The sequence below is a fragment of the Pan paniscus genome, chromosome 2, assembly GCF_029289425.2.
Source record: "Pan paniscus chromosome 2, NHGRI_mPanPan1-v2.0_pri, whole genome shotgun sequence".
NCBI lineage: Eukaryota > Metazoa > Chordata > Mammalia > Primates > Hominidae > Pan > Pan paniscus.
The window spans coordinates 72,518,685-72,539,925 of NC_085926.1; the positions used below are offsets into that span (position 1 = coordinate 72,518,685).

Consider the following 21,241-nt stretch of genomic DNA (forward strand, 5'->3'; position numbering starts at 1 on the left):
GGCTGGATCAACTGTTTTACATCCTGCTTTTTTTCACTACATTTGCTAATGACAAATAGAAGCCTTTGTTTTAAAGGAATTTAATGTTCCAATGACTTCTCTCAATTTCTCAAAATCTGTGGTTTTGTCACTCGTGTGGACTTTGGTGTAGTAACTCTGCTTGTCCTACTAGCTTTCTGAAAAACAGAAGAGAGGCTGGTGAACTTGACTTTTTCTTGCCAAGGACTTAATTGTGTCATTTATAATAGAGATCTTGGGGCCTGGCATTTTAGCACATTGAGAAAGAAATATGCTAATGTGTTGTCCTTCACAGAGAGCACAAGAATAATTAGCCACCCCAGGGCCACTCCTAAACAGGTTGTTGCAGCCTTGTTGCCTCCCTTCCTGGGGAACTTTCCAGAGGGAAATTCTTCCCTAGTAACTATTCTACTGGCATGCAACTTCAATGCTTCCTTTCTCTTCCCTGCAATGTCATTGTGGTAGATTGTAAAAAGGGACACAATACTACTTCTCTCATCAGAGATTAAGTTTATTTTCTAAGCCCTTGAATCAGGGCTGACCTTGTGATTTTTGTTGATCCGTAGAAGTGGCGGATGTGACAATGTGTCAGTTCGAAGCCTAGGACTTAAGAGGTCTCACTATTCTTGTTGCTCCTTTCCACCAACATGCAAACAAGCCTGGGCTAGCCTGTTGGGTGAAAAAAACAACCACATGGAGGGAGGCCCCATTCATTCCAGCCAAGACCATTATAAACCAGCAGCCCCAGTGACCATGGGGGAGCCCAGTGGAAACTAGCTAAACCCAGACCAGACCAGAAGAACTGAAACTGATGACTTACTAAACTGAGAGCTAAATAAATGGTAGCTGTTTTGCGTTAGTAAGCTTTAGGGTAGTTGATTACACAGGAAAGGCTGGCTGATAGAATCACTTGGGGCGGGGGCAGAGGTTGCTTTATTCTGTTTACGATAAAGTATTAATGTAAAAGCATTAATTGCATAGCACCAGGTATGTAATAAGCATTCAACAAGTGGCATTAGTATCAAATGAGATGAGGGTATTGGCAGGGCTGGTACCTTCTGGAGGCTTCTGGGGAGAATCCATTTCCCTGCCTTTCACAGCTTCCAAAGGCTGCCTGCATTCCTTGGCTTATGGACACTGGATAAGACACAAAGACACAAAGGCAAAAACTATATCTATTTTGATTATGGGCACTAGTAGGTGGTCCCTAAATGATACTAATGCCATTTGTTGAATGCTTATTCCATACCTGGTGCTATGCAATTAATGCTTTTACATTAGTTGTTACTTTATCATAAACAGAATAAAGCAACCTCTGCCCCTGCCCCAAAAAGGTGTGCACATTTCAATACCCAGAACCTGTGAATATGTTTTCTTACATAGCAAAGGGAATTTTGAAGATGTGATTGAGTTAAGGCTCTTTAAATGGAGAGATTATTCTGGATTATCCAGGTGAGACCAATGTAATCACAGGGCTCCTTATAACAGGGAGGCAGGAGGATCAAAGACAAAGAAAGGAGATGTGACTATGGAAACAGGATGGAGTGATGTGCTGTGAAGATGGAGGAAGGGGCCACAAGCCAAGGAATGCAGGCAGCCTTTGGAAGCTATGAAAGGCAGGGAAATGGATTCTCCTCAGAAGCCTCCAGAAGGTACCAGCCCTGCCAATACACTGATCTCATACTTCAGACCTCTAGGACTATAAGAGAATAAATTTGTGTTGTGTTAAGCCACAAAATTTGTTACAGCAGGAATAGTAAGCTAATACAGATTTAATTCCCATGAAACCTTATAAAGTACACACTACTGTCATCATTTCCATTTTACTTATGAGGAAACTGAGCCTCAGACCAGCTAAGTAACTTTCCCAGCAGTTAAGTGGCAGCACTATGTCAAAACTGGCCTCCTAAACCTTACACTCTAGAACCTCCCACTGGCTCAGAGAAAGACCACAGGATTTGGAGTCCAGATGGGAAGCACCTCTATAAAAAAATGGAAATGAGGAGTTGGATCAGATGACTTCAAACGATCCCTTCCTGTCCTAATTTTCTGTGACTTCTAAACACTGAATCCGCATCTTTCAGTGCCAGGTTCCCAAATTTGCAAGAGGAGCAGGTAGGACTCAGAGGGGCTCAGTCACATCTGAAGAAGGAGTCAAAAGAAATCTCCAGAAATGGAGTGTGGACCATAGCAAACCAGGACCTTTAAAAAAGATAACAGGGTGCTGGGCGCGGTGGCTCACGCCTGTAATCCCAGCACTTTGGGAGCCCAGGGAGGGCGGATCACGATGTCAGGAGACCGAGACCATCCTGGCTGACACGGTGAAACCCCGTCTCTATTAAAAAATATATATATATAAAAATTAGCCGGGCGTGGTGGCGGGTGCGTGTAGTCCCAGCTACTTGGGAGGCTGAGGCAAGAGAATGGCATGAACCTGAGAGGTGGAGGTTGCAGTGAGCCAAGATCGTGCCACTGCACGCCAGCCTGGGCAACAGAGCGAGACTCCGTCTCAAAAATAAAAATAAAAAATAACAGCTGTCAGAATTCTAGTAGATAGTGCCATGGCCCCCTTAAATCCACAGAATGAGCACTGTGGTGGCCTCCCCGCCCTCCACCTGCCCAGCTCTGATGTGTAGTAGCTCAGGGTTTGTATGAGTTCCACTTAACTGCTGAGAAAGTTACTTAGCTGGTCTGAGGCTCAGTTTCCTCATAAGTAAAATGGAAATGATGACAGTAGTGTGTACTTTATAAAGTTTCATGGGAATTAAATCTGTATTAGTTTACTATTCCTGCTGTAATAAATTTTGTAGCTTAACACAAAACAAATTTATTCTCTTGCAGTCCTAGAGGTCCGAAGTTTGAGATCAGTGTATTGGCAGGGCTGGTACCTTCTGGAGGCTTCTGGGAAGAATCCATTTCCCTGCCTTTCACAGCTTCCGGAGGAGAAGCAATTGAGCCAGCTCATCCCCAGGATGAGCTGTGATTGGCCCAAGTCCTTCATTATAATCTCATCTCCCTTGCCACAGTGATTAATAAGAATGATGTTCAGGACTTCTGTTTGGTGATTGGAGAAAGAGAGCTCTCTCTTATTCCTGAGAGTGTAGTATGCAGATATGAGGCCTGGGACAGCTGTAGCCACTTTGTTACAATGAGGGAAGCCAGTCTGAGGATAAAGCCAGTGCACAGAGAAGGGCAGAACAGAGAAACTTACAGAGAAACTGAGCCATGTCCTTGATCAAACTATTCCTGAAGTCTAACCTCCCTCTGAACCTTAAAGTAAATAAAACCTAATCAATTCTCTTTATTGGTTCAAGACAGTTTTAGGAGCTTTGTTTTTTATGCTTTACTTTTAAAGCAAAACTATCCTAACAGACATCAACCAGTCACCTCTATAGTACCTAGTTACAGGGACAGATATAGGCAATTTTTCTCACAGTTTAGCTTCCTGGGAGAACCACTTGGCTCTTGGCCATTTCTCTCCTTACACTTCTTATCTTCCCTACAATTAACTATAGCTTCCTGTATCCTTAAGCACCTGTTTTGATTCTAGCTAGCTCATGCAGATAACTATTTTTTGACTTGATTTCAGCCTGTATTTCTTTGCTCTCTGCTCTACTACTGGCCCTCATTGTTGTCTTGAGTTTCTTTATAATGAATTCTGGTCTGTCTGATATGCCAATCTCATCACCCACAAATCAGTGGTCAAAAACTCTGGGCCCAGTCCTCCCTTCTCAGAGGACCAAGGAAGCCATAACCTTCCCACTACTTGAACCTTCTGGGTGATGAAATGGCCCCAGGGACAGAGGCTTCCGCTGAACCGCCCAAACTTGGATGAAGTGTCAAGCAGGCTAAAGCAGTGAAGGAAGGGTTCTCGCTCTCTGAACATCACCAAGCAGAGGCTATACTGGCCCTGACCCACGGTGCTGTAAGGGAGGCCCCTGATCAAGGGAAGAAACCAGAAACATGAAAGTAAAGAGATCTGCATTACAGTCCCAGCTCTTTCACCACAGGGCTCTGAGGCCTTGGCCATCCTCTGGGCCTCATTTTCTTCATCTGTAAAAAAGGTTGCAGAAGTCTTTAGCCCCGGTTGATATTTGAGCAACCTCATGAGAGACCTTGAGCCAGAACCACTTAGCAAATCAGCTCGCAAATTCTAACCTACAGAAACTATGAGATCATAAATGTGTGTTTTTTGAAGCCTTTAAATTTGAGGGTACAGTCGTCCCCTGGTATCTGCAGGGATTGGTTCCAGGACCCCTTCAGATACCAAAATCCATGGATGCTCAGGTTCCTGATATAAAAGGATATAGTCCCCAAAGTTATTTGGTGCTGGTAATCTGTTTAGGGATTTTGAACTTGGAATTCCTGTAGGAATTTCAGGTGGCCAAAGTTTTCCAGTGAGATTATTCGTAGTTTCCATTATATTATCAAAGGAAGATGTAACACAAAATTTTTAGAAGTACAGGCCTATATTATCTTAAAGGTTCTTCTCAGCTTTGGCAATCTGTCATTCTAGATGCCTTACGACAGTGGATTCACTATAAGGAATGCATTCAAATGCAGGCACATAAGGTGCGAATTAGGGAAGTCAGAATTGCCCCAAGCCTTCCAATTTTATCTAAAATTCAGAATTCTATGTAAATTCCAGTTGCATCTTCCCTGTACAATAATTCTTAGGTATACTAACCTTTGAGAACCACTGAGCTAGACCGGAGGAAGACACAAAGAGAAATTCTACAAGCTCGTATTTTGGGCACTTAAACCATTCTCCTTTAAAAGAACTACCATCTAGACCCCCAAACCAAAAACTACACCGTAAAATAAGGTTTGTCGTTCCCAGGGTGTGCAAAGCACTGGTGGAACAGAGGAGAAGCAATCAATACTGCCTGGAAGGGACACAGGAAGCTGAGGAACGCTCCAGAGAAGGTGATGTCAGGGCATGGCAGGGTGTCCTGGGCAGGGGGAGAGCATGTGCAGAGACCCGCAGGCTCAGATGCCAGTGTTCACCATGCAGGGGGGACTGGGAGGCATGTAGAGAGGTGAAATGGTGGGAGATGGGGCTGGGGAGATATTGGGACTGGATTTTCAAGGCCTTATGAGCTGTGTTAAGGGCTTAGCGCCAGCACTGGCAGGCAGGGCAGAGGGTATATACACACAGGTGGGATGTCAAACAAAGCTCTGGGCAAACGCACCCCTGAGCTGCATGGAAGAAGAGCCTGGCTGGGTCTCAGGTAGCCTGGGAACAGCCCCCTGCATATTCTCTATATCTCAGCCCAGGAGACTGGCTGGAGGAAAATAAAGCCTTCTTGGGGAGGCTAAGTTCACTTTGTCCAAGGGTGGCTTATTAGGTTAATAGTGTAGCCCTGCAAGAAATGAATGGAAACTGACTTTTTACACATGTATTAGTTATTTATTGCTGCAAAACAAACTACACTATCCTTGGATTCCACATCTGTGGATTTAACCAGCCATGGACCAAAAATATTCAAAAAATAACAATGACAATAATAATACAATAAAAATAATACAAATAAAAAAGAATACAGTATAACAACTATTCATACATAACATTACATTGTATTAGGTATTATAAGTAATCTAGAGATAATTTCAAATATACAGGAAGATGTACATAGATTATATGCAAATACTATACCCTTTTATATCAGGAACTTGAGCATCCATGGATTTTGGTATCTGAAGGGGTCCTGGAACCAATCCCTGCAGATACCAAGGGATGACTATACCCTCAAATTTAGAGGCTTCAAACAACACACATTTATGATCTCACAGTTTCTGTGGGTTAGAAATTTGGGAGCTGATTTTCTAAGTGGTTCTGGCTCAAGGTCTCTCATGAGGTTGCTCAAATATCAACTGGGGCTAAATACTTCTGAAAGCTCACGTGGGGTGAGTGGGGCCTCCAAGCTGCTCACTCACATGGCTGTGGGCAGGAGGCCTCAGTTTCTCACCACCTGGGCTTCTCTGTAGGGCTGATTGAGTGTCCTCAGAACATGGCAGCTGACTTCCCTCAGAGCAGATGATCCAAGCCAGGAGGAGGTTAAAACCCCTTTTATGCTCTGATCTTGGATGTTACTGTCAGATCCTCCACAGTATTCATTACAAGTGAGTCTCTAAGTGCAGCCCACACTTAGTAAGTCCCTAAGTCCAGCCAACGCTTTTTAAAAATGGAGCGTCACTCTGTCGCCCAGGCTGGAGTGCAGTGGCGTGATCTCGGCTCACTGCAACCTCTACCTCCTGGGTTCAAGCGATTCTTGTGCCTCAGCCTCCTGAGTAGCTAGGATTATAGGCAACCGCCACCATGCCCGCCTAATTTTTGTATTTTTAATAGAGATGGGGTTTTGCCATGTTGGTAGGTTCATCTTTTGAAGGGAAAAGTGTCAAAGAATATCGGACATATTTTTAAGCCACCATAAGCCAATCTAAAGTAATAATTTTAGGAATATTCTCAGGTGTGACAGCCCAGGCAGACACATTCCTAGGTTAATGGTTATCAGATTCATTGTACATACAAATCATCTGGGGGTGCTTGGTAAAAGGAAAGATTCCTATGCCTACCTCCAAAATATTCTATATTAGGAGCTTGGGAGTACGGCCCAGAAATTTGCCTATTTTCTAAGTTGCCGGGGTATTCTAACACAGATGAGGTCTGGGAATCTGCATTTTGGTAAGTCCCCAAGGTTATTTGGTGCTGGTAATCTGTAAAAATACCCACCTCAGAATTGACAATAATTGCCAGTTGGTATGGCAGTTTAGAAATTCCAATACATTTGGGAATAACTAAGTGGTTAGAAGGTCAGCCAAGGACAGAGGCCACAATAAAGTAGCACATGGGCACAGCTCTCCATGAACACCCACACGGAGAGAGGGCAGCAATCACAACACGTTTTCTACTCTCCTGGACCAAGTCCCTGGGAGCTTCTCAACACAACACTCCAGGCAGCCACCTCTAACCATTCAGAGTTGGCGTAGGACTTGTGACCTATTTGCAATCCTTGACCTAAGGTCACACGCCCAGGAATCCACTAGTTCTGACACGTGACAGTGCTTTAGAGTTCTGGCCAGACAGAGATTTCTTCAGCATGCACTGAGAAGGAGCTGGGCACAGCTATGATCAATTTTATAAATGAACCTGGATAATGGGGTGGAAAGCAGGGATAGGATCTTGGAGGATAGGAGGTGTTCTTGGCTAGCACTCATCCCTGGGAAACTTTGGTCTGGTTCAAATGTTGAGACACTCAAGTAACAGACTCAGGATAGAGGCCTGTACTTCCCCCTGATGAGGAACAGGGTTTAGGAGGTGGGCCAGGGGGTGGCCCTTTGTTTAGTTAGCCTTGTCTGGTTCTTCATGGAGCTTGTAGGAAGATTGCCAGGACCCTCTGTGAGTTTCCAGGCATTGTCTGGGCCCCTCTTGCTCTCTTTTTATGGAATGGTTTATGTCTGCTCCTCGGCCCTGGGAGGGAACCCGCACAAGAGTTGCTAAGCAGCTGGTGGAGCCTTTCTGTTTTAAGCCAGGACACTATTGTCTCTCTCTTTATTTCCCATAAGGAGCCGTGACCCAGGTGGTTACTGAGCTGCCGCCAAGTCTGCAGTGCTATTGGTCCAGAAAAGGGCAAAGAGCGAACAGAGCCATCAAACAGCGTGAGGAGCAGGTGAGGGGTATGAGAGCCCAGTATTAATAACTGTGGCAAAGCCTGGGCCTCACACCCTCGTGTACACATCACGCCCCTGCAAGTTCACCTCCACTGTTCAGGGTCTGATCGCCTGGAGGATGGGTGTGGCTTTTCGCGCAGGGACCCGCGGGCTCAGACCTATTTCCCCAGGGGCTTCTGTGGACTGCAGAATCAGGGAAACGTTTCCCCAAGAGGCTTGACATGGCATTGTGTCGAACCCCTGGAAAACCTTACCCCCAAAACCTTCCTCCCTCTGCTGCTTGTCTCTAACTGGGCTGTTTCTAAGGCAATTGTAGCTATATAATTTTCTATTTTTTCCCCACACTTAATCATGCTCCTTGTTAAAAAAAAAATTAGAAAATAAAGATATGAATTAAAAAAACCACCCTACACCCAAAGATAACCACTGTTAACATTCTGAGATATTCCTTCTAGACTTTTTCTCTCTCTGCATGCGTGTGTACGTGCGCGTGAGTGTATTTATATATATGTGTGTATATATATAAAATCAGGCACCATTGATATTTTGGATGGGATAAATCTTTTTTGCAGGGGGCTGTTCTGTGAATTGTAGAATATTTAGCAGCATCCCTGGTCTTCCCACGCACTAGATGCCAGTAGCACTCCCCACCCCCACTTGTGATAACTAAACCTATCTCTAGATATTATCAAATGTCCCCAGAGGGACAAAATCACCCTCTGTTTAAAATCACTGCTTTGGGCAGGCATGGTGGCTCACTCCTGTAATCCCAGCACTTTGGGAGGCTGAGGTGGGCAGATCACTTAAGGTCAGGAGTTTGAGAGCGGCCTGGCCAACATGGTGAAACCCCGTCTCTACCAAAATTACAAAAATTAGCTGGGAGTGGTGGTGAGTGCCTGTAATCCCAGCTACTCGGAAGGCTGAGGCAGGAGAATTGCTTGAACCTGGGAGGCAGAGGTTGCAGTGAGCTGAGATCATGCCACTGCACTTCAGCCTGGGCAACAGAGTGAGACCCCATCTCACTCTTTGAGATAAAAATAAAATAAATAAAAATAAAAATAAATCACTGCTTAGACACACACACACACACACTAAATGAAATCATATTGTAAATACTTTCTTGTCTTTAAAAAAATTTACCATGCCATGAACTCTTTCTGTTGCCAGCTATTAGGAATCTACACAGCATTGTTTGCAATGGCCACAGAGCTCTCCGTCAGTTGGGCTCAACGTGAAGTAATGTACATCACCAGTCCCGTTACTGGACACTGTGTATGTATACCGCACAGCCTGCCTTATAAGCTGCTTTTTAAATTTAAAATACCGTGAACATCTTTCCATGTCATAGCTGTGGGATGTTGACCAAGTCATTTCACCTCTCTAAAGCTCCATTTCCTCCTTTGCGGAATGAGGGGTGTACTGTGAGAACCAATGACCAGGACAAGTGTTCTGTGCTTAGCGCAGACTCTGGCACAGGAGGCACCCGCAATAAAGGGCCACAGCTGTGTTTAATGTCCTTGTTATGGTCCCTACGTCATGATTTTTAAATGGCTTTTTATGGCCATCTCTCATATGCAGACACCATACATTATTAAATTAGGCCCTATAGTTGGACTTTTAGGTGGTTTCCAAATTTCCACTATCATAAATCACTCTACCATTAATACAATTATGCATCATTTCCACTGATGTCTGGGGAAATTAGTAAAAGTGAATAAGCCGATCTACCTATCCTAACCTGGGACTTACGAAACAAAAGACAAATTATTTTCTTCATAACCCAGTTCTAGACAAATTGTATCCCCTTCTTCCTGTTAAGCTCTGCCCCCAGCGCCTCCAGCCCTGCTTGTTTATCTGGTCCTGAGTCACGTGCTAACCAGCACCGTAGGGCATGGTTCGTAGGCTAAGCCCAGGTTGGTCTTTTTCTGCTCTTACGCCAAGCCCAAGTCCCCTTCTTTCTGCCTTGAGACCACCCAGGGTTGTATTCAAGTGCCTGCAGGATTCCTCTTCCACTTGGTTTTTAAGTTACAGGTATAAAATATGTGATGTATATAATGCATGTGTACAGTTTAAAGAGTGATAATAAAATGAATATCCCTGGACAAGCCTGGTGGCACACACCTGTAATCCCAGCACTTTGGGAGGCCGAGGTGGGAGGACTACTTCAGCCCAGGAGTTCAAGACCAGCCTGGGCGATATAGTGAGACCCCCATCTCCTCACAAAATAAAATTTTAAAAAATTAGCCAGGGGTGATGGCACATGCCTGTGGTCCCAGATACGGGAGGTCAATATGGGAGGATTGCTTGAGCCTGGGAGGTTGAGGCTGCAGTGAGCCATAATTGTGCCACTGCATTCCAGCCTGGATAACACAGCAAGACGCTGTCTCAAAAAAAAAAAAAAAGAAAGAAAAGAATATCCCTGTGTCTACCACCCAGGCCAAAAAATAAAAGTCAATACCCAAAAGTGCCTAACAGCGTGTGTGTCTCTCCTGCTTCCTGGGTGTCTGGGGTAAAAGGGGAGGGTCCACTGGGAACACCCCAGCTGGCTCCTTACTGGCTCTGTGGCCTTGGGCACATTAGTTAACTCTGGGAGCTGATACAGGAGTATCTTCTCTTTGAAATGGAAGATTGACCCACAGATTAAATGAGATGCTTCTTTTGGTAAACCCTGAGCCCAGAGCTTGGCACCAAGGAGGTGCCCAAAGCACAGGAGCTAATTGTTTTTACTATGGAGGGGAGTTTCTGGACAGGGAATTCAAGAACATGGTTGTCGCCTGGCACTGCCAGCCCCTTAGCTCTGTGAGCCTAGGCAAGGCAAGCCCTGGGCCTCAGTTTTCTCAGGTGGGAAATGAAGGGGCTGGACTCACTAGGAAAGCTCTAACTTCCTTTCCAGCTGTGACCTGTTGAACTTCTACTAATCATTAAGCCAAGGAAAATGGGTTACGATGAAGCAAGAACTTGACAGAGGGTCACTGTTTACAGTGCCTTTAACTGGCTCCTAGAAACAGACAGTTACTGGCCCAAAAGAACATGGTCAGAAGGTAATAATCGGGTTAATAATGATAATACTTCCAACACTTTTTCTGGGGGATGCTGTACTAAGAGCTGCATATATATCCTTTTATTTAACTCTGAAGTTAAACAAATCTATCTGATAGATTGTATTTTTATGCCTATTTTATGGAAGTGGAAATGGGCTCAGAGAGGCTCTATGGCTTCTCCAAGGTCATGGAGCCCTGGCCTTTTCCATCTGTAAGCCTGTGCTTCAACCAGCACTGCTCAGACCTTAACGAGCACCTGCGTCACACGGGGATCTTGTGGAAATGCAGATTCCGGTGCCCCAAGTCTGGGGTGGGGCCCGAGATCCTACATTAGTAACAAATTCCCGGATGATGCTGAGGCTAGTGGTCTTCTCATTACCCTTTGAGTACTGAGACTTGGCCACTGTTGCACTCTCCGGGAGCCAAGCTGAGCAGGGACGCGGGGTCTCAGACTCTTTGGTTTCAGTCAACATCAACTTCCTGGCTATTTTTATCACATCCCAGGAAGAGAAACTGTGGGCATCACATACCAAACAAGACTGCTTCTGGGTCAGACATACCAGAAAGGAAACGTTTCCTGTTGACAATAAGGTCCTAGTTTCTCCCTCTGGCAATGTTTATTTTTCCAGGCATTTGTTGAAACCTTCATATCTTGCCCTACTGAGGACGGTGATTCAAGACACAAACTCACAGTTGATTTCAGCCACACACCTTCATGCTAGCATTGGGCATTCAACCTATCCCAGGTGCCCTGTCAGATCCCAAACACGGCATAACATTTATTTTGGCTGCCACTAAGGGTCTGTGCTTTATCCTGTTAGTCGTGCCCATCAAGTCTGGAAGGGAATTTATATATAGGCTACTCCCAGAAAGGAAGCCTTTTACTTGTAGAGTCCAGAGGGAGACACAAAACATTTCTTTTTCCCCACAAGTCATCATTTAGTCCATAAAAATGGGCATTTGGGAACCCCTCCTGGCTCTGGTCTCCCTGGATCCCCTTCTCCTGTCTCTCCTCTGTCCCCAGTTCTGCTGAGGTCCTGGCATCATTTTTCTGTCTCTCTGCTCTCCCCCTCCCAGGGTCGTGGCTCCATGCTGAAATAGCCTGTCCTCCAGGGTCTTCAGAGGGGAACATCCAGACAGGACAAACACGTGTTTCTCTTCCAGAACTGTGATGCGTTATTCTGCCGACAGTGCCTCAGTTTCCTCTTTGGGGAACTGCATCCGTGTCGAAAAGGACCAAGGCGGAGGGATGGGCAATCTCAACTTCTGATTCTGCTGATACCGCTTCTGCAATGTTCCATGCGGTGTGAGGCTGAAGGGGGCCATCATGGGATGGGAACGGGGTGCAGCTTGCCCTGAGTAACAGGGAAGGGGAGTGGCCTCACGTCAAAGCAGCCCGAACAGAAGAGGGCAGTTACAGCACGCGCGAGAATGCCTGTGTGATGCCGTAGAAATGCCTCCCAGACCTGACATTGTGCTGCAAGGTGACAGTGAATATGTGACAACTGCAGATGCATTCGTAAGAACTGCAGATCCTTTTGTAGTTCTTGAGTGTGATGATCGGATGCTCACACTCATGTGTGAGATATGCCACCCTCGAACCTCATTTTGAAGTCAGCACGTTACTTGTCTGACATGAAAACAAACCAAAAAACTGTAGACGCTGTTCTCTTGAGGAAATAATGAGTTATAATTGTTGCTGACCAGTTTGGCATGGGGCTAAGTCTTTCCACCTTAACTTCTTCCCGCGTGCCGCAAGACCTTCAAGCCTTTGGTCAATATTCGCTACTTCAAAGTCCAGAAAGACCTTCTGTGAATCCAGGCTGCACGCAAATACCCACAGAGCCAGCGTCACAGACTTGTGACCTCTGAAGTCACACGCGGCCCCACTCTCAGAAGGGCCCTGCGCTTGTCACGATGCTCTGCCCACACCCTCTGGAAATTCACAATACATTCTGAACAAAGGATCTACATTTTCATTTTGTACCAAGCCTGGCAAATTATGTAGCCAGTCCTGAATTCCAAGGATAGCCACTGGGTTCTCAGACCTGACTTCCTTTTCCTTCCAATTAAAACAAAATTTCAAGTCTGTTGCTGGTCATGGCAGAACCATCCGAAATCAGGAATTGGACTCAGAGCTGCAAGCTTGGTCTACCTGTAGGAGGAATTCCTCTCCCTAGGCCAGGACTCTCTGGAAAAAGACTCTGGAGAAGAGGGTGGGGAGCTGTGCTGGGGCCCAGCTCTGCACCTTCAGATATTTTAACTAGGAGTCAGGGAACCCTGCCATGCCCCATAGTCTGGTGGCAATATTTGTCCCTCTGCCAGAAGCACAACTTAAACGTCTCTATCTTCCGGTCCTAGAGAAGCTATTTCATTCTGATCAATTTGGCCTGCATATAATGGATAGTCCTGTGTTCAGAAAGGTGTTGTATGAGCCCCAGTGACAGAAGGGGCTAGCGGTAGAGTGTGAAGACACAGTGTCCCACGGCTCTCAGGGACTTTATTGGGACAACTGGGGCAATTTGAGTTTCGACTGTATATTTGACACTATTATTGTATCAATGTCTGTTTTCTTGGGTGTGATGATAGTCTTTCTGATTATGTAGGAGGATGCTCCTTGTTTTGGTAGACACATTCTAAAGAATTTACAGGTGAAATTCCATGAAGTCTGCAACTTACTTTCAAATGTTCTGGGAGAAAATGATATATGTAATATATATATTTACATGAGAGTTTTCCTCTGAAATCTCTAGATTCTAAAGTCTAAAGATTCTCTAATAATGCATTTATTGTGAATTGTGCAACATTGCAGCTTTGAGGTTGGAGTAATCTCTATTTCATGCTGGCTTTAGTCCATGTTGACTGTGGAAGTTTGCAGTCATTTCTTTATTAATGAAAACTGACAGGTGGACACTATTACCACCTTGTATTGGTCAGACTTTACCAGAGGAAATCCAGGATTCTTCGCATGAACAACTGTGTCAATAAAAACAAATTCCCTCTGAGAAAATTAAAATAAGTAATAAAGACTCAGGCTGGGCATGGTGGTTCACACTTGTAATCCAGCAGTTTGGGACACTGAAAAAGGAGAATCACTTGAGTCCAGAAGTTCAAGACCAGCCTAGGCTACCAAGCAAGACTCCATCTCTACAAAAAATAAAAATAAAGACTCTCTCTCTTTCTCACACAGCTTCATCTATCTAATGTATCTTATCTATCTATCATCTATCTACCTATCATCTATCTATCTATAAACAGAGAGAAGAGGGAGACAGATAAATAAAGCAAATATGGAGAAATGTTATTGGTTGGTGAGACTGGTTGAAAGTGTATATATTTTTTCAATTTTTCTTTGGCTTGAAGTCCTTCTAAATAAAATGTTGAGAGGGAAAATACACTATTTCTCCCAATGAGGTTGTCATCACTGGGAGATAAGATGTCTATCATCTTACTTTGGGTTACCCCAGAAGCAAATCCTGAGATGAAGGTTCAAGTGCAACTTGTTTATTCCGTAAGTGATCCAGGAAACAGCAATGGAGAAGTGAGGTGGGAGAAGGCAACCAAAAAGGAGAATATCATCAAGTCTCTGCCATCTCTGAAAGTCAAGGGGACTTCACACCTGGGAAACTCTGGAGTCACATAGAATGTCTCGGGTGAGAGCCGGGGTATTTATACCCAGTGCAGTCACAGGATGGGGGCTGCCCCCATGGGTGTGGCAGCCAGAGAAGGCCCCGAGCAGTAGGTATTCGGGCCAAGCACTAGTAAGGCCTGGCATCTGCTCCACAATCTTCCATCCATTCATTCAACCAACTTCCACCTAGTGGACTCAGGGCCAGGCCCTCGCTAGGCGCTGGGGAAATAGTCCTCATGAAGACAGATGCAACCTCTGCTCCCACAGGAGAATGAGAACAAGTGGGGAAAACAAACAAAAACCAGGTAAACAAAAATTGACAACAGAGGGGAAATTACAATTCACCTGGTCATCTAGTCATTGAACTTTTAGTAAGCACCTATTGTGTGCTGGTCATAATTGCAGACATAGGGAATATATAGATGAAACAAGAATTGTAGGGCCTTAAGCAATTCATGAATTTTTTTTTTCTTGAAGGAAAACAATCTAGTCGAAGTCCTCACAGCTCCAGAGGGGTGAGACACTGAAATCCAGCTGTAAGGATATTTAAAGAACAGGCCCATTGCTTACATTTAGCTAGAAAAGCCCCTCTCTCCACCCCATCCACCATCCTCCCAGGGTGCTAACTCTAGCCTGAGAACTGACCCCGAGGACTGTCCTTCAATTAACTGAATTTGCTCCTGAAACAATGGCAGCAGAAGGGTACACTCGGGGCTAAGCGTAGTGGCTCATGTCTGTAATCCCAGCACTTTGGGAGGCCGAGGCAGGCAGATCACTTGAAGCCAAGAGTTTGAGACCAGCCTGGCCAAAATGATGAAACCCCATCTCTACTAAAACTACAAAAAGTAGCTGAGCATGGTGGTACACGCCTGTAGCCCCAGCTACTTGGGAGGCTGAGGCAGGAGAATCACTTGAACCTGGGAGGAGGAGGTTGCAGTGAGGTGAGATTGTGCCACTGCACTCCAGCCTGGGAGACACAGACAGACTCTGTGTGTAAAAAAAAAAAAAGAAAGAAAGAAAGAAAAAGAAAAGAAGGGCACACTCTGGCTCTGTTCTCAAGTCCCAGGCTCTTCTGGATTTTGTGGTGCCTGTAAGTACCTTGATGTTCCCCAGAGGAAAGAGGGGACCTGGGGTCCACCTGTGAAAATCACACTACCTCCCTTTCTGCCTGGCTACCTTGAAAACTCCCAAACATTGCTCCCTTGTCATCTAAAATTAGAGACATCCACAAAATCTGGTTCAACTCCCTCCTGAACACCAAATAATTTGTACTAGATTCATCATTTAACTGATGATGGCAATATGTTGTGTGATTTCAGCATCAAACACATTGCACTTCCGTCATCGTGTCCATCGGGCAACAAAGACAGAGATGAGGTTACTTCTCATCTCATGCCTCTCAGAGATGAGGCATGTGTTACAAACATCAAACGCTGAGCTTTGGGTAGTTGCTGCTGTTTTTTATTTGTTTTTCTGTTTGTTTTGTTTTTAATGTCAGGCACAGTGGTTCAAGCCTATAGTCCCTGGAGGCTGGAGGCTGAGGCAGGAGGATATTTGAAATCCTTGAGCCCAGGAATTCGAGGCTGCAGTGAGCTATGATCATACCACAGCACTCAAGCCTGAGCAATATGGTGAGACCCTGTCTCTAAAAAATTTAACTACCTGACAGAGGAGATACTATGATCATGAAAGTGGTTTTCCTAGGGCAAGCCTTATCCGTTGCACTCCAGATGTGCTGACTCATGCAATTTCCCCAAATGTGGGAAACTCGACTGCATAATTTCTGGTGGTAGGGGACTGCGTTCATGTTCTCCCCTACTAAAAAATAAAAATTAAAAAATAAATAAATAAAAATTCCACTGAACTAAAAACAAACAAAAAAATCCAAAAGGCAAGAATTAGCACTTTGAGAATTGCAGACCTATTGTTCTGAGCTTGTTTCTCCAATGTGGTGTGGAGTGAATCCTTTTCTTTCAGTCAAGTCTCTATTGCTTTCCTATAACTTCGATGAAGGAGAACTCACACTTTTTAAAAGGAAGGCCCAGGAAAGCTATCCATCCGGGCTGTGTGTTGGTTCATGAATGGTGCCAGGCCAGCAGTAGAGGAAGCTCTGGCCTGAAGGTTGGCTCAACCCCATTTTTCATTGGGCCAGCTTTGGGCAACCCACACCCACACCCACACGCTACATTGTTCTGTGTTCAAGAGCTTCCTTGAAGCCTCTCTTCTCTCTCTCCCTATTTTTTTTTTCCTTTTTTTTTTTTTTTTGAGATGGAGTCTCCGTCTGTCACCCAGGCTGGAGTGAAGTCACACGATCTCAGCTCACTGCAGCCTCCGCCTCCCAGGTTCAAGCAATTCTCATATCTCAGTCTCCAGAGTAGCTGACTACAGGCACGTGCCCCCACACCCAACTAATTTTTCTATTTTTTGTAAAGATGGGGTTTTGCCATGTTGGCTGGGCTGGTCTTGAACTCCTGTCCTCAAGTGATCTGCCTGCCTCAACCTCCCAAAGTGCTGAGATTACAGGCATAAGCCACTGTGCCCAGTCTCTTTTCTTTCTCTTTTGCAAATAATCTATCTCAGGGCCCTGTGGGCTCTGCATCTGTCTAGGCTGTGCTCCTCATAGCTGGCCTCCAGCCTCTCCACACAGCAGTCACAGGAAGCCTCCTAAATGCACATGTACTGATGGGGGGCTTCTCCACCAAGGCCATCAGCTGCTCCCTGTGCTCTCCGGGAGGAAGCCCTTACTCCTTGACACAACATCAAAGCTCCCACCAAGGCCCCAGCTCTCCAGCCCCAGCTCCGTCTCTCCTTTACTCCAATTCTGCATCCCGGCAAAAAGAATTACCTGCTGCGCCTCTAACAGTCCAAGACATCTGCAAATACAGTTGCCTCTACCTGGAAAGGACTTCTTCCTTTTGCCCCTTCACCTTCCCAAACCCCTCTTTTCACGTAACCCATTTTCCCTCCTTTCTCTAGACTTTGCCTAGATGCCACCTCCTCTAGCTGGCCTTGCCTGACCCCTGACACTTGGGTGAGATGCTACCCGTGGGCTCCCCAATCACAGCAGCCAGGGATGGGTTTGTAGTTTTACCTGTGTCTCACAGAGCTCCCAGTGTGGAACACAGGCTCGATAAATGTGTGAATGATATGCGGATGAGTATGCTGATGGACGTTTGCTAGGCACTTGGTTGGCCACTGAAATGGGGTTGTTCTAGATAGGTGCTGTGTAAGTGGGGGCCACCAACTGGTACTGCTTGTCCACTGGCTATTACCGATTTGCAACAAATTAAATACAGACACTGAGTGTGTTTCAAAACTTATAAAGCACTTTAACTGAATGATTTTATGTCTGCTGAATCTAATAATAAAAAACACTGAGCTCGTATTTTGTATGCCTTGGTTTTATTTTTTTCCATTAAATTATGTCAATTGTATTTTACTGTATTGGTCTGCAATGGATTAGAAATCTCAAACATTGGCTGGGTGCAGTAGCTCATGCCTGTAATCCCATCACTTTGGGAGGCAGAGGCGGGTGGATCACTTAAGGTCAGGAGTTCGAGACCAGACTGGCCAACATGGCAAAAGCCCCTCTCTACTAAAAATACAAAAATTAACTGGGAGTGGTGGTGGGCGCCTGTAACCCCAGCTACTTGGGAGGCTGAGGCATGAGAATCGCTTGAATCCAGGAGCTGGAAGTTGCAGTGAGCCAAGACTGTGCCACAGCACTCCAGCCTGAGCAACAGAGCAAGACTCTGTCTCAAACAACAAAAAAAGAAATCTCAAAAACTGACCTTTTATGCCCAGATAATTTGAGAAGCACTGTTCTACACTGTTCCTAAGGCAACAAGACAAATGTGTGTGGGGTCTCAGTGTGTGCGTATGTGTGTGTGTGGTGTTTGTGGAGTGGGTGACAACAGGAAAGGGAAGAATTTAGAAGGTAAACTTGGCTGAATCTGCATTCGCAGGGAAGCTTTTCCATATGAAAACGTCAAAAGACTTTCTCAGAATCAAATACGCCAGAATAAACAGCTTATAGAATGGTCTTCTGAACCTGATGTCCCCAAAGGGAGAATAAATTGCAGCTATTAAGATCATCCTATTCATTTAACTGACCGAGACAGCCCCATGCACGTGGTGGCCCATGCCATAAAAATGTGTCCCTCTCAAAAAACAAACAAACAAAACACCAAAATTTTGATAAATGATTATTTATCTTGAATGCAAAATAAATAAATAAAGCATCTTTCTCACTTACTTTGGAGATTTTTAAATTTGTTTCCTAACTTTCCCCAATCTGGCTTCCATTAGAGAACTATTTCCCAAATTAACCTCTGTGCCCTCTCAAGTAAAGAATGCAAGAGATTTCTACCAGCTATTTTCTCCCATTTCGAACATGCCACGTGTGTTTAACAGCAGGCAGAGATTTCCAGGCTAGAAGTGGTAGTAAAGGGATCTTTCAGCAACTGTTCTTTGAAAACCGGCACAGTTTTTTTTTTAATGACAGGCACCCCTTTTGCCCCAAAAGGTCTCTCACATTGCTATCCTGAGCCAAATGTTTAATTGATGCTAAGGAATTTTACATTCAGTCACCTTCCAAGTGCTGAGCAAATGAAGTGCCAATAGGCTATGTGATGCGGGACCAGGGTAAAGATTGAACTTTATCTGTGCTCGTGAGGAGAGATCAGATAAGTCACCAGTGGCTTCAGCAACAATGAGTTATCATTCGCCACACTTGTGAAGGAAAAGGTCAAAGCACACGGTGGTGAACATGCATTTGAGGCCCCAGAAACGGTTTTCTTAGCCACGGCCTCCGGAATCACACACACTGGGTTATTTCTTTGAAGGCAGAGCTAAACATATGTAGCGGAAAAGTTCAGGGTTCAAAGTGTAATTTCAAAAACAAAGAACCAAGTTTCCCACTTAAACATCTAGGTAAATGGACACAGGCCATGAGCTTAGAAGCAAAGGCACACCTTTTCTGCAAAGACTGCCAAAATGCCGCTGAATCTTCCTCCCGAGAGCCATACCCTAGGTCCACACCCTTCTATACTCACTCTGGGCTTACTGTGAGGTTTGATTCGATTGATGGGAAAGCAGCAAATGTGGCCCAGGTAGAGATTTCTTTTTTTTTTTTTTTTTTTTGAGACAGGGTTTCACTGTGTCGCCCAGGCTGGAGTACAGAGGCACAGTCTCAGCTCACTAAAGCCTCAACCTCCCAGGCTCAAGTGATCCTCCCACCTCAGCCTCCCAATTAGCTGGGACTACAGGCATAGGCCACCATGACCAGCTAATTTTTCTATTTTTTGTAGAGACGGAGTTTCACCATGTTGCCTAGCCTGGTCTCCAACTCCTGGGCTCAAGTGATCTGCCCACATCAGCCTCCCAAAGTGCTGGGATTACAGGCATGAATCACTGTGCCCAGCCCCGCAAGTAGAGCTTTGAATAGTACTGTACCTTGGCACTTGCCCTTGTTTGCTGCTCGTTGGAACCCTGAGTCCACCATATGAACAAGCCTGAGTTAGCCACCTGGAGGATGAGAGGCTACCTGGAGCAGAGATGAGTCCTCCCAACTGAAGCCCTTCAGGACCAGTTAGCCTGCTTAATGCCAGATAGGTGAGTGAGGCCATACTAGATCATACAGCCCCAGCTGAGCCACCAGCTGCCCACGGAGATCAGTCACATACCCCACACAAGAGGAACCACCCAACTGACCCATGGGATCATAAAAAATAATAACTGTTTGTCATTTTAAGCCTATGATAAGGTAGTTTGCTACACACGAAAAGCCAACTGATATGCATTCATTCATTTATTCATTCATCCACTTATTTATTTAACAAATATGTATTGAGAGCCTTCTGTTGGCTCATTGTGCTAGGCAGAAAGGCAACTGAAAGAGGCCATGAGCTCCTTGAAGCCAAGGATATAGCTTATTTGTCTCTGTTTTCCAGGCCTGGCACACTCCAGCATATATATAGGAGGTGCTCAAAAACTTTATCTAATAAACACATGAATTGGAATTAATCCCAAGGGGACAATTATAGATCTCAAGCTTTAAAAGTGCAGATTGCTTGACTCAGCAATTCCACTTCTGAGAATTTAATGTAAGGAAATATTTTCAGGATGTGTGCAAAAAATTTAATTACAAGAATGTCCTATCATAGCCTCGTTTACAGTGGCTTCATTGGATTTGGTTGAAAACACAGTGGTGGCAATAGCAGTGTAGTCTCTGTGACAATTTGGTTGAAAAGAATATTGCAGTCATGGGTGCAGGTAATTTCGATCCCCTGTGGAGTAGCTTTATGACCTTTTTGTTCCTTTAGACAAAAAAAAAAAAGTTAAGTATCTTTCAGAATTTGGGGGATTTCATTCTCCTCTACTTTTAAAATTTCTAATTCCCTTTCAGACAATTAAATATGCTCTGGTCTGCTAATAATAAGAAGAAAAAAATTGTTTTATGTCTATCAATAGGGAGTTGGTTAAAGGACAGCGCAAGCATACGATGGGTGTGCCTCATTTTAAGGGATATGGTAGAGACAGGATAGAGCTGTCTGCCTCTGTTTACATCAAAAGGTGGTCATTATGTCCATCAGTGTTCTCCAGGGAAACAGAATTCAGAAAGAGAGAGAGAGATTTTAAGGAATTGGCTTACATGATTGGCGGAGACTGCCAAGTCTGAAGTTTGTAGGGTAGGCTGGCAGGCTAGAAACCCAGACAACAGTTGATGTTATATCCCAGTCTGAAATCTGCAGGCTGTCAGGCTGGAAACTGAGGAAGATTTCCATGATCCTTCCTCTCCAAGAAACCTCAGTTTTGGCTCTAAGACCTTCACATGATTGGATGAAGCCCACCCACATTATCAAAGGTAATCTCCTTTATT

General features: G+C 44.9%; 2 non-coding genes across 2 annotated transcripts; both read left to right on the forward strand.

Moving 5' to 3' along the window:
* The first annotated feature begins 12,262 nt into the window (after positions 1 to 12,262).
* Positions 12,263 to 12,366, forward strand: LOC112439496 (small nucleolar RNA U13). Its single transcript, XR_003027770.1, has one exon. It is a non-coding gene; the product is annotated as a small nucleolar RNA U13 (small nucleolar RNA).
* Positions 12,367 to 16,015: 3,649 nt separating this feature from the next.
* Positions 16,016 to 16,179, forward strand: LOC112439516 (U1 spliceosomal RNA). The gene has a single exon (XR_003027786.1). It is a non-coding gene; the product is annotated as a U1 spliceosomal RNA (small nuclear RNA).
* Positions 16,180 to 21,241: the final 5,062 nt, after the last annotated feature.